General features: G+C 36.2%; 1 long non-coding RNA gene across 1 annotated transcript in view; it reads left to right on the top strand.

The window, feature by feature from the left end:
* The first annotated feature begins 2838 nt into the window (after nucleotides 1–2838).
* Nucleotides 2839–14178, top strand: part of LOC116280502 (uncharacterized) — a 126810-nt gene continuing 115470 nt past the window's right edge. The window contains exon 1 of the long non-coding RNA XR_004189843.2: nucleotides 2839–2942. This is a non-coding gene — a long non-coding RNA (uncharacterized lncRNA). The remainder of the gene's footprint in view (nucleotides 2943–14178) is intronic.

A 14178-nucleotide genomic window follows, 5' to 3' on the forward strand; every position in this document is an offset into this window, starting at 1 on the left:
AACAGTGTTGGTTGAGGGATGACTCAAAGGCAGAGAGTTTAATATATATTCAAATATTTCTGTTTATGTCTTTCTTACAATTACAATGTGGGATCTTATATTTACTTTGTACTTTCCAATTAACAAGTTATTTTTTCTGCCTTCTAATTTTTCTCCTATGAGAAAATTTTCATTTATACAGAGTATGGTTTTTCCTTAGTTTATTATATGTATGACTTTGTGATCATGAAAGTATTAATAATAGTTATCATTTGTTGAGTCTTAAGTAGTCATTGATATTTTGCAAAATGTTTCACATCAGTTTTGGGAGACAGGCATCATTATTTTTCACTGTGCAAATGAAGAGACAAAGCTCAGGATGGTTAAGTAACTTGGTGTAGATCACACAGCTGGGTGTGTTACCGGAAAGTAGGTTCTCATCTCCTTGCAAAAAGAATTCAGAGACAAGCCACGGAAGTCAAGAATTCCCTGCTCCACCTTCCTGAGGGGTGGAGGGATTTTTGTCCTTATTTAGTCTGGATTAGAAGGATCATGGTGTTGGTGCATGATGGGTACTTCTAATATGCAAGGCTAATTTTATTGTAATGAGGGCATAATGAACAAAAGGTTACATTCAAATGCTGGAGATTCCTGTCTTTTCCCACCTTTCTTTTTCTGCCACCAGGACACTTGTCACCCCAAAATTTGTGATTTCTTATCAGTCTGAAGGTTCCTGCTTTTCTTTGTCCAATGATCCCCATTGTTCACAAGATTCATGGTTTCCTGCCATTTGGCCTGTGCCCCCCTTTCTCTGCTCATACGTAGCAACCTGTCTGCTCTAACAGGTGTACTGTTATGCTTGTCTGAATCCTAAGAGTGCTTGTTCCACAACACTCCCTGAAATGCTTTCATTCTTGGTGTTTCTCTTCGGGAGCACAGTTGGCATTTGGGGTGTATGATCCTTGTTTGTTCGGAAGTGTCCCATGTATTGCAAACTGTTTAGCACCAGGACTCCCACCACATTTCTGACTCTTGCAGGGGGTGGCAATGATGGTGAGCCTCTTATCCACCATGGTTTGTAGTGGACCAGTAGGACCAAGGACCCATCTCTGGACCTATGTGTTTCCCCCACAGGCCTGTGAGCCCTTCAGAAGCAATGCATATGTATTATTCATTTTGTCCTGCTAGCCAGTTATTACCAGCACTAGCTCATACTTCTTGTAGGTATGTTTCTCCCTGTTTTATTTATTGTGCTGCCTTTGACTAGGATTTCTCCTCGTTTGGTTGGTATCAGTCTGATCATATTCCAAGCCTGCTCTGGGTCTTGAGTCTGCTTGCCTTCTGATCTAATGTAACTATCAATTAGCAACCATTTCCAAAGTAATTACACCTACCATCTGAGCCCCCAAATTATTCACAACCTAAGCAAGGGTTCACCTGGCTGTCTGTGCTACACCTGTATCTCACTGGCCCCAGACCTGTCTGAATGCTCCCCTGTCAACATGACTCAACTAAAAGTAGTCACAGATGGAGTGTTCAGAAATTATCAAGTGGGTATCTGTTACCCATTTACACAATTATGTCGAGTAACAATCACAAGATACCATTAGCATGCAACATTAAATAAATCATTTGGCTCCTGAGGCTGTGGGGTTCATCTGATCTGGTCTGGTCTTTGGGAGCTGATCTGTGCTTGCTCATGCATCTGCAGCCTGCTATGCCTCTGCAGGTAAGGTTGGTTGGACCTGTTCACATGTCAGCTGGCTGTGGGCTGAAGGAAGATGGTTTCATCTGGGTTAAGCGAAATGTATCTTTCATCCTGCAGGCTGGCCTGGGTGTGTTCTTATGGCACCAGCAGAGGGCAAGATCGAGCAGAAATGCCGGGGAATTTTTTCAAGCCTGGATCCCAGTCATATCTATGAATAAATATCCCATTGGCTGAAGGAAGTCTCTGATGTCAATCCAGATTTAAGGAGTGGGGAAACAGACTGCTGTTTAATAAGAGGGTCTCTGAAGTAACCACAAAGAGATGGAGAATGAGGTGAAAAATTTATACTATCCGTGCAATCAGATTACCACAGATAGCATATAACTTTCCAAACTCATGTAATTTAGAAAATTAAAAAAAAATCACCTATGACAGACAGACAGCATTGAGAGTGACCCTGAGGCAGGTGGCAGGAATAGAAAATGGGCTAGAAGAAGGCCAGGGTGGCCAAAGTGAGATTACGGGTGGGAGTGTGTGTGCATGGGAGATGAGGCTGCAGAGTTAAGAAGGGGCCGGGCAGCACAGTTCTTTCCGGTCTTTAAAAAAAATTATCGCTTAGTGAGTCCTTCTCACTTTACTAAACTGATGGTTTTGTTACTCATCATCATTGGGTGTTGCTTTCTCCACTCTATGATGAGAGATCGCATTAAATCAAAACTTAAATTTGGGACTAATCTAGTTAGCAAATGTGGATTTTCTGGGGACCAGAAGAGCATGAATTAATTTATGTAATGCTTTATGAGAATTCTGTTCTTCAAGTTTCTACAGGCTTGTTATTCTTTTCTTTTTAACTTACTACTTCACACATTTATGTTTTTACCTAGCTCTTAAGGCATTTGAGTTTGGAAGTGTCGGCAGCCTTAAGTGAGTAGGCCGTGGGGCCCAGGCCAAAGTTCATAGTAGTTTGCACCTGGTAAGAGGTAAACAGACGCATGCGCTTGTAGCGTGAGTCGGCATTATGAACAATACGCATGCGCCAGCTGCATGAGTCAGCATTATGAACACTACGCATGCGCCATTAACATTATAAAATGGACAAGCGTGTCCACCTGAGCACCGCCTACGCCGCCCGCTTGTCCTGCGGTAAAGTGCTGTTTTGCTCCATGTTGGCTCCTCGCGGTCTCTTCCAGTTGAGCAGCTCATCTCCTGGAATCCCTCTTCAGCCTCCCTGGGCTGACGGGAAGTCTTCAGTTAGGTAATTTTTAAGTTCTCTTTCAGGTCTGCATTTCGTTATCAGAAAAGCGTGGGTGTACATTTGAGGTGGCACTAATTAGAGAGATGAAACAAAAAGCAAGTGAAAAAGAAGTTTTATATTACCCCTTGGGAAATAGCAGTGGATCAAGAACAATCTCAGGCTGACGATGAAACAACTGAAATAACTTGCTTAATTAAGGAAACGAACATTACTGGGGCCAAGATGACAAAGGATCCTTATCTATTTACTTGTCCTGGGAGAAAATTATTCATGAGAATATAGGCGAATAAGCTGCACAGTGGAAGAGGGTATAGCTCAAGTGGTAGACTGCGTGTTTAGCATGCACAAGGTCCCAGGTTCAACCCCTGTACCTTCATTAGATAAATGAACCTGATTACCTAGCCTCCAAAAAACCAAAAACAAAAAAACTGAAAGCATTATAGGCCCAGGGTCAGGGAGTATTTCTGAATATCTTTTAATTTAAATTTAACTCTAAATTTCTTTAAAGTTTTGTATTGTAATCACTTTGAAATAAATGCCATCAGGTCTTTGAAAAAAAGTTGTATGTAGAGAGGAGGCAAAGAATCCTTGCCATCTCAAATTACTCTCTCCATAAGGGAGGACGTATGCTTTAGGTGTAACAGATTTCAGAGAATTATCTTAGGCACAGCACCCTAGAGACGCATGGATTGGAATTCACAAAAGATGCAGACTTGCATGTCTATATGTTGTCTGCTAGACAAGAAAATTTCTCACCAACCTTTGGTTTCACAGCGGAGTCTCCTGCAAGGGAGTATCCGCATCTGTTGTATGGATCCAACAGAAAGATCAGGAAAATGTTTAATCTAGAGGATTTTGGCTTATAGTGCAGCCAGAATCATATTATTTAAAGTGCAGCCTAGAGAACATGTTTATACTTGCTTATTTTTGGAAGATGTTAGGTCTGCTGACTTTCTCTTGGCAAAACAGAAGTAGCTGAGGCAGATTTTGGATGAGGGAGAACGATATGAGTTCACGTTCAGAGAATCGGGGAGAAGCACTGAGAAGCTGATCCTTTCTTCACACATAAATGATCACTTTCTTTTAATTAAAAAAAAACAGAAGTAAATAGAAAAAAATTGCATTCAACTGGTAATTCCAAATGGGGAGCTAGAGCAAGTAAGCAGTACCTATAACTGGTCTATCGAAGGTAGGACTTTTAAAAGTTAGGACCGAGACTCCAGGCTGGAGCAGGTGGAAGGAATTTACCGAACAGCTTGCTGCATGTTAGAGCTGCATTGTATGCGTGAAGTAGCTCACATTCTGGAGAGCTACTTTTTTTTTAAAAATTCACTTTAATTGATCTGTTTACCCATTTAACATTGCCAAAGAAATTATTAGCTTAATATTTGTGTGATTGGTACATAATAGACAATAAATATTTTTGAATGAGTAAAAAATATTAATCATAGAAAACAGAGAAACCAAAAGAAAAAAGCAAAAAATAACCCTTCATGTTAGTAGTTTGGTTTAAAACTGAATCATATTATGTGTAATGTTTGTGAAAATTTTTCCCATGAACCTGTTTCCATACGACTAAGTGTGCTGCAAAAACTTTTTACCCACTGAATAGCATTTTCATATTGTTTCCAGAAAAATATTTATAGATTGCTTATAAGTCTGTAAGCCATTCATCTATTTTATACTCTATATATTTTAATTTGTTTTCAAAATTCTGTTTGTTCTGATTATACAAAGGTTATATGCTTATTGAAAATAATTTAGATGTGTATAATAAAAATACAGCATTTTCTCTATTATAAGATAATATCAATTGAAGTTCACACTAATATTTAATAACATTTCTCAGGAAAAAATATTTCATTACATCTACCTGTCAATTGTAAGATACAGTCTGATTTTAGAATGAGTGGAAAAATACATCTCAGAATTGAGGATACACAATGTTAGTAATAACCACAGTGAGCATCTGTGTTAGGTGGTAGATATACCAAATTGTGCCAGTCACCACCACAGGACTTACTTATCAGGAAGGTGTGATGATTCATGTTTTAAAGGAAGGAAATTTATACTTTGAGGTATTAAATCACTTGTTACATAGGAGATGGTAGAAATTAAATCCAAACCCAGACCAATCTGAAGCAAGAAATTATTTCATTTAAATATGGTAAAAATGTATATACTATATATATTTATATATAGTATATTATTATACATAATATATTTAACAAATGTTATATATAATGTGTTATATCTATTTGGTAAATATAATTATAATTCATAAAGTATTTAAAATATACAAAACATAATACATAACAAACACATGTACGTCAAATAATATATATATATAAATAGATGTAACAAAGTTTGCCATTGTAACCATTTTTAAGTGTACAATTGAATGGTGTTAATTATAGTCACAGTGTTGTACAAACATCACCACCATGTATTTCTGAAACTTTTTCATCACCTCAAACAGAAACTGTAAATGTTAAGCAACAGCTCCCCATTTTTCTCACCACTCAGCCCTTGGCAATCACTAATCCATTTTCTGTTTCTATGAATTTGCCTATTGTAGATATTTCATGTAAGTATAATCATCCAATATTTGTTCTTTTGTGTTTGTCTTATTTCACTTAGCATTATGTTTTTAAGAAATTTTTTACTTTAGATTTTTTTGGGAGAGGTAATTTAGGTTTATTTATTTACTTATTAATTAGTATTTGTTTTTGATGGCAGTACTGGGGATTGAACCCAGGACCTTGTGCTTGCTAAGCATGCACTCTACCACTGAGTTATACCCTCCCCCACCACTTAGCATTATATTTTAAAGATTCATCCACATTGTAGTATGTAACAGAACCTCATCTCCTTTTTTATGGCTGAATAATATTCCTCTGTGTGTGTGTGTGTGTGTGTGTGTGTGTGTGTGTGTGTAGTGTTTTATTTGGTGGTTCATCTCTAAACAGATACTTGGGTTGTATCCATATTTTATCTATTATGAATAATACTGCTGTGAACATAAATACAAATATTTGTGCACTTGCTTTTAATTCTTCTGGGTATACACCAGTAGTGGTATTGCTGGGTCATGTAATAATTGTATGTTTAATTTTTTTTGAGAAAACACTCAAATGTTTCATTAGAGGCTGCATCATTTTATTTTCTCACCAGAAATGTAGAGGATTCTAGTTTCTCTTCATCCTTGTCAACATTTGTTTTCTATTTTTTTGTGTCCTAGCCATCTTAGTAGTTGTGAAATGGTATCTTATTGTGGTTTTTGATTTGTGTTTTCCCAGTGACTAATGATGTTGAGCATGTTTTATGTGCTTATTGGCCATTGACGTATTTTCTTGGAGAAATGTCTATTCAAGTCCTTTGCACATTTTTTTAATCAAGCTTATTGTATTCTTGTTTAATGCAGGAGTACTTTGTATATTTTGGATAGTAAATAGTTCTTATTAGATACATGATTTGAAAATATTTTATTCCACTCCAGAAAATGTCATTGGGATTTAGATGGTCATTTCAGTGAATTTTCAGATCGCTTTGGGTAGTATTGATACCTTAACAATATTAAGTCATCCAATTCATAAACATGGGGTGTCTTTCCATTTATTCAGTCTTTTGATTACTTTCAGCAATGTTTTGTATTTAGTTTTCAGTGTACAAGTCTTGCCTCCTTGGTTCACTTGTTTCTAGGTACTTTATTATTTTAGATGATAGTGCATATGGAATTACTTCCTTGATTTTCTTTTTGAATTGTTGCTGGTACACAGAAACAACTGATTTTTGTGTGTTGATCTTGTACCCTACAACTTGCTGAATTCAATTATTAACTCTAAGATCTTTCTTGTATTCTTTGGGATTTTCTAATGTAGAATTTTATCATCATGGCTAGAGATAATTTATTTCTTCATTTTCAATTTCAAAGCTTTTGTGTTTTTAATGAATTTAATACTATTACTTTTCAGTGAAGTAAAATTCAGCCCTAATCTTATTACTCAGTGGAGATAATTGCTCATAATTTGACAGCTGTCTTTCTAGATGCTCTTTCTTTCCATTTATCCATGTATCATTCACTCCTTTATTCATATTTATTTAAAATTATACATTTAATAAATATAATATATATTTCATACATATGTATATATTTTCTTAGAAAATTATTCATTTCACTTGGGATTGCAATTACTTATTTAGACCTGAAAGAATTTTATTTTATGAACACTTTCAATGAACTGATTCTTTTTTTCTAATGCATTAATATTTATTATTATTTTATTTTCTTCTTCCTACTAACATCTAATTATTTTTCCAGATTTGTGTTTCAGATTTTTAGATTTATTTATCCTTTCTTTAAAAATAAATTAATTTTTTTTTTACTTGTTGGTTTGCAATTTTAATGATTTTTCATATGTGGTTTCTAGTTGTGGACACATTTTCTTAACTTGTAACTGCAGTTTTACATTCTACTTTGACACTTGAATTTTTTGGTGTGTTTATTTATCCTTGGTAAATCTTGAATTTATAATTGGAGACAGAATCTCGGGTATACTATGTAGTAGTTTGTAGATTTGTCTTTACTCTCTTTCAGTGTAACTTAGTTAAATGCCATGTTTGAAGATGTTTCTTGTTCACTCAACCACTCAAAAGTCCTCCTGGTGTATCTCTGGTTGATTGAGGTGGCATTTCCTTCCTACCCCCAATTTATACTTAAAATTTCCAAGTTTCATCATGTTCCCCCCCTCCCCCCATTTTTTTCTGACTCTCCTTCCACTTAGAGGTGTAGGTCTTGACTATTTTACACAGTGCATTTTACTACCACCAATTAGCTTCCACTTCCTGCCTCATAATTTTTATGACAGTTGAAGCCTTTTCAACAGTGAAGCTAATAGAACTACTAGAGGCGGGAGAGGGCAGGGAACATAACACTGCCAGTTTCCCATTGCATTCCTTAAGACTCGTAGAGATGACTGCAGGTCTTGTTAGTACAACACTGAGTTTGGGAATTACAAAACATATGGTGATGGTAGGAAATAGGACATGCTCCTTTTTGAGACATTCTCCATCTTGTGAAAGGAAACTAAGGTATGCCATGACCTGAAGAGAGTGTTATCCCATTGCATTTTTATCAAGTAAGCTATTGTTACTGTATTTTTTATAGGAGTCTTCTGTAATATCTAAATGTGACTGCCATATTCTCTGAATCTGTGACTCTGTTTCTTTGTTGGTTGGTGTTTTTCCTTTTAGATTCCATGTGTAAGTGAAACTGTACAGTATTTGTTTTTCTCTGACTTATTTAACTAAGCATAGTAACCTCTGGGCCCATCCATGTTGTTGCAAATGGCAAGATTTTGTTACTTTTTTATGGTTCAGTAACATTCCATACAAATATTGTGTTCTAAGAAAGACAGTAAAGGGAGAATGGCATAGATGTAATATTTGAAGAAATAATGGATGAAAAGTGAAAGTGATGGAAGAGATCAAGCCATAGATGTTAACAGCTTCTATAGATCCAAGTAAAATACATATAAAGGAAATCACATCTTGTCACATCAGTGTAAAACTGTCTAAAAGAGAACCTATTAAAAGAGGCCAGAAGAAAAGATCTATTTTAAAACCAACAATGATAAGACTTACAGCTTGCTTTTTATAGAGTCAGTTGAAGATGGAAGACTATGTAATAATGATTTTTAAATGCTGAAACAACTAATTGCAAATATAGAATTACTTGCTTAGAAAAATTTTGCAAAACAGGAAAAATAAAGAAACTTTTAAACAAACAAACAAAAACTCAGAAAATTCATTATTGGCTGATCTTATACTAAAGGGAATTTTTAAAGTAGGCAAAAAAAAAAAAAAAGATTCCAGATAGAAGCTGAAACATAGATGAATGAATAAATAGTAGATAAAAGGCTAGTTAAATGGGTAATATAAAAACATTTGGCTGTACAAAAGAATTATATATATTATCAAGTTTAAAACCTATGGAATTAAATACGTAAAAAATTAGCACAGAAGTTAAAGCTTTCTAACTTGTTTATATTGACTGCAAGATCATAAACGTAACAATTCTTACTACATTTAAAAAGTAAAGCATTACTACATACACTATCAGAAAAATTCTTAAAAATATGACCTAACAAATGGGGAAAGTTGAATAAAAGTATTAACTAATAAAAAAGAAGGCAAGAAATTGACTATAAATTGTACTAATTGTGTAGTATGATTGTTAGTATCATTGTACTAAGCACCTCCATTGTCAGACAGTGATTATCAGTTTAAATAACTAAAAATACTACTAATTAAAGATATATATAAAAATAAAAAAGAAATAAAAAGGTGAAAGTTAAAGCATGAAAAATGTTGCAAGTACTAAACAAAAGAATGTAGCTTTTTTAATATACCAAGTAGACTTTAGAGCAAATCAACATTACTAGAGATAGGAAGGATATTTCGTAGTTACAAAAGATTCAGTTCATCTAGGAGATATAAACATTGTACCTTTGTATGCACTTAATATTCAAAATACTGAGAGCAAAACTGGACTGAACTGTGAAGTGCAACAGACAAACCCACAATCATTGTGGAAGGTTTTAAGATACCTGTTTCAGTCTCTGATAGTGCAAGCAGAGAAAAGAGAAAATAATAGAGAGAAATGTGAATAAAACAATGAATAAACCTGACTAAATTAACATCTATCGAATGCTACACCCGAGAGCTGTAGAATATGGATTTTTTCCCAAGTGCGCGTGGGCATTAACTACATTTAACTGAGTCCTGGATCAGTGACTGTAATTTAAAACCTTTCTACAAAGAAGCTGTAGTCCCACGTGGTTTCATTGGTGAATTTTTCCAACAGCTTAAGGTAGAAAGAATGCCAAGTTACACAAACTCTTTTAGAGAATAAATAAGAAAAAATTTCCAGCTTGTTTTATAATGCCAGGATAACATTCGTTCAAAACTTGACAAGGATTTGACAAGAAAGGAAACTGTTACTTCTCTCTCTCCTATAATCAGATATAAAAATTCTACGTAAAATATTAACCAATAGAATCTATGATGGATCATATGTCCTAAATTGTTTTTATTCTAGAAATGGGAGATTAATATAACATTTGAAAGTTAGTCAATATAATTAACAACATTAATACAACAAATGTGAAAATTGTATCAAAATCTCAATAGATTAAAAAAGACTTGCGAAAATTCATTATCCAATTGTGGAGAAAAAAAGAAACTAGAAAGAAAAAGAAGCTCTTAATTTATGTTCAGCATTTTGATGAGTTCTGGCTGTAATGGCTGTCATCTGGTGCAATGGGTTGAAATGTGTTCCAGTAAAATTCCTGTGTTGGAGTCCTAACCTCCAGTAGCTCAGAATATGACCTTATTTGAAAATAAGATTGTTGTGGATGTAATTAGTTAAGATGAGGTCATATTGGTATAGAGTGGACCTCTAATCCAATATATCTGATGTTCTTATAAAAAGAATGCCCTTTGGAGAGAAAGCCATGGATTCAGGGAGAAGACCATGTGGAGATTAGTTGTGCTGCCATAAGTGAAGGAACTACCAGAAGCTAGGAGAGAGACCTGAATACATCGTTCCTCAGAGTCCTCAGGTGGAGCATGGCCCTCCTGACACCTTGGTGTCAATAAACTTCTGTTGTCTAAGCCACTGTTTGTGATACTTTGTATTAGTGTAGCAGTTCTAGCCACGCTAACACAAAGGACTTGTGGATCTCACTCTGTTAGATTTACATTGACCTGGGATGTATGACCCATGGATGTCACTTATACGAGAGAATGATCCTTCTGAGCCCTTATCAGTAGGGCATGCACTTTGATTTTATGTTTGGGAAATAGACACGGGTGTGCACTCTGGTGTCCATGCATTTGTTCATTCAACAACTAGTCTTTTCTGGCAGAACTCTCAATGTACACTGTATTCTAAAGGAAGAGGGAAGATGAAAAGACATGAGTTGAAGATACAGGGGAACAGGCAGGTGGTTGCCAGAGGAGAAGGGGGTGGAGGGAAGAAATAGGTGAGGGAAGTTAAGAGTTACAAACTTCCAGTTGTAAAATAACTGAGTTATGGGTATGAAATGTACAGTGTGGGGGAATATAGTCAATAACTGTAATAAATATCTATGTATGGTGACGGGTGGTATCTAGACTTCTGGTGATCATTTTGAAATGTATAGAGATCTTGAATCACTATGTTGCATAACTAACATAGTGTAGGTTGTTCAAAAGCAAACAAATAGCAAACGAAATTATAGAAAGGGAGATCAGATTTGTGGTAACCAGTGGTGGGGAGTCAGGGGAGGGGGAACTGGATGAAGGCCATCAAAAGGTACAAACTTGCAGCTATACGAAATAAGTACTAGGGATGTAATTTACAACATGCTAAATATGACTAACACTACTCTGTTATACATGAAATTTAAGAGTAAATCCTAAGAGTTCTCATCACAAGGAAAAATATATATTTTTTCTAATTTCTTTTTTGTATGAAATGATGGGGGTTTGCTAACCTTATTGTGATAATCATTTCATGATGTATGTTAAGTCGAATCACTATGCTGAACCCCTTAAACTTATACAGTGCTGTATGTCAATTATATCTTAATAGAACTGGAAGGAAATAGAGATTAGTTGAAAGAAGAATTAAACTGAACCCATATTTACTACAGAAAAAGTTTTATGCTTGCCTTGACAGTCCGTAATGGCTAAGTATCATTGGATTGGATGACAGAGCTCATCCATCCTTGAGAGACTTTGAAAGCCCTGGAAGTAACAGCGTGCACCTTGCAGCATCTGGGGCCGCAGAAAGCAGCACTAGAAAGAGGTGGGGGGAAATCTGAGCAAATGTTCTCTCCACCTATTTCTGAGCATGGCCCTGCTTTCATGCGCTTGCTAACAGTCAGCCAACGTGGGAAGATGAATTACTTTGTTATACTCAAGTGAAAATAACTGGGAAGAAAACATTGTTTAAAAACAAACAAGAAATCATCCAACAAGGCCCCAGCATATAATACACGCCAGAGCCAAGAAGAGATGTATAGGGGATTATCCCCCACAGTGCAGTTTCTCTCCAATAAAGCAGGTAATTGAGAGCTAACCGTATTGGCTTTGGATCCAGCTCTAGACAGCCTCACTAATTAATGCACTTAATTTGATATTTCTTACTTGGTCTTAGGGGCTTATCAACACGTTATGCAGATACATGGAAAATTGGACACAGATGAATATTTGGAGCCCTGATGATTTTTAACAGAGGTCTGTCGTATTTTACTCCTATCTTAGATTGATTTGATGACTTTTTTTCCTTGCAGATCAGAGCTTTTCCAAGTGCCTTATGGTTTTGACTGCCTTTATCCCCTTTCTTTTGTGGAAATTGGATCAATTTTGTTCTATTCCTGCCAGACTTCTCTCTAGCATTAAATTTCCCTCTTTAGCCTAATTCTCTCTTATGTTCATGACTTGGGATGAGTCATTGTTTGAAGTTTTGAGAAGGAAAGACATCCATTAAAAAAAAAAGAGTGGAATTGATTAATGATCAGGAAAAAAAAACAAAACTCTTCATTCCATCGAGGTGTATTGCAAGGCTGCACGTGACATTAGATTTTAAAAAGAAATAAATGTTAAGTATTTCAAGTTTGGTTATTTTAACAATGTCTCCTTGACAGTTTTAAATGGTAGTAAGGTTAAAAATGTCTCTGAAATATTGTAAGTTGAGAATGTGGAGACGAGGGGAAAGAATCTAAATTGAGTGGAGGAGCTGAATTCTGTGTGTAGGTCAAACATATGTTCTTGCTTAGAGGGACAGGAGTAATTGTCAGGCCAGTTGAAGGTGAAGGAGGCTTGAGACATCAGCTAGCTTTGACATAAAAGTATACTGCCTCTCTTTTAACCTGTCTGCCATATGTATCTGTCTTTCCTGTTCCTTTTTCCCCTGAGCATCCTGAGCTTCGGTTGGCCTGATAACTCTTCTGACTCTTGTAAGTCTGATAACCCCACTTTCCAGATGAATGATGAGTCTCCAACAGAGACAAATGGACATTCAGATTAGCATTCAACAGGGGCACCTTTCTCAGGATTTTGAAATTCATTCTTGCCTTGATTATTCCTTTTGCTAAGCCAGGAAAGCAGGGTCAGGAAGAGGCTACAGAATGGGAAATTTTTCTTTTTCCGTTTTCTCCACTTCATTTGTCAGTCAGTGATGGTGCACTTTTGGCTTTCAATTCTGTTTTCATTTATTTCCACTATCCATCTTTTCTATGCCATTTTTCTTCCTCTGGTTGTTCCCTCACCCTCACTTTTTAGTTGATCTATACCTAGTTATACTCAAGGGTATACAAGGTGGAGGCAACGGCAGATAGAGGAGGGGAAAGAAATTGATCTAACAGAAGTTCACAAGTTTTCTTGATGAGTTTCATTTTCCTACCAGAACCCAGTGTGAAGCTCAAGCCAATGATGGTAAGTACAGGCTTAGAGAAGGGAGCTGTCACTGCCAAACCACAACCTTCAAGGAGGGAGCCGGGGGTAAATACCTTGACCACCCTCTCAGCACACCTTCTGGTCTCTTCCAGGGCCTTCCAATGGCTGAACTCAACCAGAAGCCACAAGGCATGAGAGCCTGGTTATATTGTCCATTGAGGTCAGTCTTCTCTGCTGCAGATTAGGGTAAAGAAGGGTAGAGAGTGAATGAAGAGGAGAAAACAGACAATATGCAGCACGGGGGATGAGACGAGAAAGAGACAGTTATGGGCATTCGGCATTTCTGCTGGAACCCGAATAACCTCATGCAGGCAGATCTGTCATTGTTTCCTTTCTTTGGGATTCTTCTAAGGTGATGCTCCATTAATTTTATGGCCATGAATAATGTTTCAGTTAAGCATGGATTTGTGCCAGGTTACTCTTTCTTTCCCTAGTTTTTCTATAAGTTCTCCTCCCTTCTCCCTTTGTCCCTTTTACACATTCTTCAGACTCAGTGCATGGCCAGTCTCTTCCACTGCTCAGCCTCATTTTGGCTTGTTTCCTGTAGTATTCATTCACTTCACTGTTCTTGGACACATTACTATATTTTTCTGGCACTGAAAGACATGAAATTATTTGTCCTTTTTGTCCAGCTGTAGACTGTATCTTTGTGTCCCCTGTGCCTTTAACATTTACAGATTTTAATAAATACAGATTAGCATTTCTGATGATATTCTGTTAACATGGGAAATGT

This window comes from Vicugna pacos, chromosome 5, assembly GCF_048564905.1.
Source record: "Vicugna pacos chromosome 5, VicPac4, whole genome shotgun sequence".
Classification (NCBI taxonomy): Eukaryota; Metazoa; Chordata; class Mammalia; order Artiodactyla; family Camelidae; genus Vicugna; species Vicugna pacos.